We start from the raw sequence: 4965 nt of genomic DNA, 5'->3' as shown, positions 1-4965 counted from the left end.
ATGGACCAATATTAGAGCTAATTTATTAATGGAATTAATAAACTGTGCCTAACAAAACACATTATTGTGCACTGTATTTGTGACAGTTTTATAGCCTGTGTTCCACCATCTTGACATCACATGACTGATGTGTATGTGTGTATTTATCGTGTGTGGATTGGTCGACGTGTGCATTTTTTTTTTTTGAAACAAACGTAAACACAGCTTGGCTCAGATTCACACGTGTAGCACCACTGCTCCACTAGGGGCCGCTATTGATAATACTGCTGGAGATTACTACGTGTCTACGTGACCAAAAAGAGTAGTTTTTCATAATTTTAGTGACACTTTATTTGATGTATGTGATGCTATATTTGATATAACACCAGTTTGGGCAAATACCTGATAGTGAATAGTAAATAAACTTAGAATTCTCACCTCACAGAGAATTAGACGCTAATAAACTACTGAAATTACAGAAAATAGAAGCGTTTAGTGTTAATGGATTATTGAAAGCAGAATCTTTAAATTGGTGAAAGAGCCTCTTAAGTACTTTGGAAATGTTCAATAAAAACACATTAAAATTCTGAGGAAACAAGTGTAGTAGTGTGATCAACAGAACATTAGAATAAAGTTATTCAATTTTATTATCTATGAAAATCCAAATAAATTAAGAAAGAAGGCGTCCTATGTGTATTTACTGTAATTTGACGTACAATTTGAATAGTTTATCAGTGTCTAATTCTAAGTTGAATTACTATTCACTGTCATTTATTTGGTCAAACTGTTGCACCTTTATCATTTTCACTCTGTTACGTAAAATTGAGCATCACACACATCAATAGAAGTGTCATAAAAAACAGTCTGAGTATTTTAGTGGAACTGTGATCATCAGCAAACACCAACGTCATTATTAGATTATTAATTCGTCTGTTTTGGTAAAAGGAATTCATCTTCAGCAAAGACTTCAATGCTAAAGTGAATCTGAGTGAAGTTGTTTTACGTTTATCTGAAAAATAAATTTACATGCTGAGCAATTTACAAGCACAGATGAAAATGTACACAAAATAATTCATGTTAAACATGCACATACAAATAATAAAACGTGTAAATTGTAGATCTATTTGTGCCTATTTCTGAGACAAATCTGTTTACTTAGGAGTAAAACATTCAGCCTGCTTTTTGAATTATTTATCAAAATACCAACTTGTGCTGCTTTTTTAATGCCTTACTGTAGCCTTAACTCCGTTTTGCCCTTGTTTATGCCTTACTATAACCTTACTTTCATTTTGAATTGTTTGACATGTTTTCACCCAAATTTATGCATTTTTTTCAAAAAAATTCCATAAAAAAAAAATTGAGTTAGGACCATCATTAGACCCTAAAAACTACTGCAAATATAATGCACATACTTAAACTGGGCTAAAAAGGCTATAAGGCACAAAAAATGACAAAAAACAAAAATCACCCAAAATAAAAAGTAAGGCTATAGCAAGGGATTTTTTTTCAAAGAAATTCCCAAAAAAAAAATTGAGTTAGGACCATCATTAGACCCTAAAAACTACTGCAAATATAATGCACATACTTAAACTGGGCTAAAAGGCTATAAGGCACAAAAAATGACAAAAAACAAAAATCACCCAAAATAAAAAGTAAGGCTATAGCAAGGCATTTTTTTCAAAAAAATTCCAAAAAAAAAAATTGAGTTAGGACCATCATTAGACCCTAAAAACTACTGCAAATATAATGCACATACTTAAACTGGGCTAAAAAGGCTATAAGGCACAAAAAAATGACAAAAAACAAAAATCACCCAAAATAAAAAGTAAGGCTATAGCAAGGCATTTTTTTCAAAAAAATTCCAGAAAAAAAAAAATTGAGTTAGGACCATCATTAGACCCTAAAAACTACTACAAAAATAATGCACATACTTAAACTGGGCTAAAAAGGCTATAAGGCACAAAAAATGACAAAAAACAAAAATCACCCAAAATAAAAAGTAAGGCTATAGCAAGGCATTTTTTTCAAAAAAATTCCAAAAAAAAAAATTGAGTTAGGACCATCATTAGACCCTAAAAACTACTGCAAATATAATGCACATACTTAAACTGGGCTAAAAAGGCCATAAGGCACAAAAAATGACAAAAAACTAAAATCACCCAAAATAAAAAGTAAGGCTATAGCAAGGGATTTTTTTCAAAAAAATTCCAAAAAAAAAAATTGAGTTAGGACCATCATTAGACCCTAAAAACTACTGCAAATATAATGCACATACTTAAACTGGGCTAAAAAGGCTATAAGGCACAAAAAAAGACAAAAAACAAAAATCACCCAAAATAAAAAGTAAGGCTATAGCAAGGCATTTTTTTCAAAAAAATTCCAAAAAAAAAAATTGAGTTAGGACCATCATTAGACCCTAAAAACTACTGCAAATATAATGCACATACTTAAACTGGGCTAAAAAGGCTATAAGGCACAAAAAATGACAAAAAACTAAAATCACCCAAAATAAAAAGTAAGGCTATAGCAAGGCATTTTTTTCAAAAAAATTCCAAAAAAAAAAAATTGAGTTAGGACCATCATTAGACCCTAAAAACTACTGCAAATATAATGCACATACTTAAACTGGGCTAAAAAGGCTATAAGGCACAAAAAATGACAAAAAACAAAAATCACCCAAAATAAAAAGTAAGGCTATAGCAAGGCATTTTTTTCAAAAAAATTCCAAAAAAAAAAATTGAGTTAGGACCATCATTAGACCCTAAAAACTACTGCAAATATAATGCACATACTTAAACTGGGCTAAAAAGGCTATAAGGCACAAAAAAATGACAAAAAACAAAAATCACCCAAAATAAAAAGTAAGGCTATAGCAAGGCATTTTTTTCAAAAAAATTCCAAAAAAAAAAATTGAGTTAGGACCATCATTAGACCCTAAAAACTACTGCAAATATAATGCACATACTTAAACTGGGCTAAAAAGGCTATAAGGCACAAAAAATGACGAAAAACTAAAATCACCCAAAATAAAAAGTAAGGCTATAGCAAGGCATTTTTTTCAAAAAAATTCCAAAAAAAAAAATTGAGTTAGGACCATCATTAGACCCTAAAAACTACTGCAAATATAATGCACATACTTAAACTGGGCTAAAAAGGCTATAAGGCACAAAAAATGACAAAAAACAAAAATCACCCAAAATAAAAAGTAAGGCTATAGCAAGGCATTTTTTTCAAAAAAATTCCAAAAAAAAAAAATTGAGTTAGGACCATCATTAGACCCTAAAAACTACTGCAAATATAATGCACATACTTAAACTGGGCTAAAAAGTCTATAAGGCACAAAAAATGACAAAAAACAAAAATCACCCAAAATAAAAAGTAAGGCTATAGCAAGGCATTTTTTTCAAAAAAATTCCAAAAAAAAAAATTGAGTTAGGACCATCATTAGACCCTAAAAACTACTGCAAATATAATGCACATACTTAAACTGGGCTAAAAAGGCTATAAGGCACAAAAAATGACAAAAAACAAAAATCACCCAAAATAAAAAGTAAGGCTATAGCAAGGCATTTTTTTCAAAAAAAATTCCAAAAAAAAAAAATTGAGTTAGGACCATCATTAGACCCTAAAAACTACTGCAAATATAATGCACATACTTAAACTGGGCTAAAAAGGCTATAAGGCACAAAAAAATGACAAAAAACAAAAATCACCCAAAATAAAAAGTAAGGCTATAGCAAGGCATTTTTTTCAAAAAAATTCCAAAAAAAAAAATTGAGTTAGGACCATCATTAGACCCTAAAAACTACTGCAAATATAATGCACATACTTAAACTGGGCTAAAAAGGCTATAAGGCACAAAAAATGACAAAAAACAAAAATCACCCAAAATAAAAAGTAAGGCTATAGCAAGGCATTTTTTCAAAAAAATTCCAAAAAAAAAAATTGAGTTAGGACCATCATTAGACCCTAAAAACTACTGCAAATATAATGCACATACTTAAACTGGGCTAAAAAGGCTATAAGGCACAAAAAATGACAAAAAACAAAAATCACCCAAAATAAAAAGTAAGGCTATAGCAAGGCATTTTTTCAAAAAATTCCAAAAAAAAAAATTGAGTTAGGACCATCATTAGACCCTAAAAACTACTGCAAATATAATGCACATACTTAAACTGGGCTAAAAAGGCTATAAGGCACAAAAAATGACAAAAAACAAAAATCACCCAAAATAAAAAGTAAGGCTATAGCAAGGCATTTTTTTCAAAAAAATTCCAGAAAAAAAAAATTGAGTTAGGACCATCATTAGACCCTAAAAACTACTACAAAAATAATGCACATACTTAAACTGGGCTAAAAAGGCTATAAGGCACAAAAAATGACAAAAAACAAAAATCACCCAAAATAAAAAGTAAGGCTATAGCAAGGGATTTTTTTCAGAAAAATTCCAAAAAAAAAAAATTGAGTTAGGACCATCATTAGACCCTAAAAACTGCTGCAAATATAATGCACATACTTAAACTGGGCTAAAAAAAGGCTATAAGGCACAAAAAATGACAAAAAAAACAAAAAATCACCCAAAATAAAAAGTAAGGCTATAGCAAGGCATTTTTTTCAAAAAAATTCCAAAAAAAAAAATTGAGTTAGGACCATCATTAGACCCTAAAAACTACTGCAAATATAATGCACATACTTAAACTGGGCTAAAAAGGCTATAGGCACAAAAAATGACAAAAAACAAAAATCACCCAAAATAAAAAGTAAGGCTATAGCAAGGCATTTTTTCAAAAAAAATACAAAAAAAAAAAATTGAGTTAAGACCATCATTAGACCCTAAAAACTACTGCAAATATAATGCACATACTTAAACTGGGCTAAAAAGGCTATAAGGCACAAAAAAGACAAAAAACAAAAATCACCCAAAATAAAAAGTAAGGCTATAGCAGGGCATTTTTTTCAAAAAAATTCCAAAAAAAAAAATTGAGG

Source organism: Gouania willdenowi, chromosome 2, assembly GCF_900634775.1.
Source record: "Gouania willdenowi chromosome 2, fGouWil2.1, whole genome shotgun sequence".
NCBI classification, from domain to species: domain Eukaryota; kingdom Metazoa; phylum Chordata; class Actinopteri; order Blenniiformes; family Gobiesocidae; genus Gouania; species Gouania willdenowi.
The sequence above is the reverse complement of the archived record's forward strand: the minus strand, read 5'-3'. Positions refer to the sequence as shown.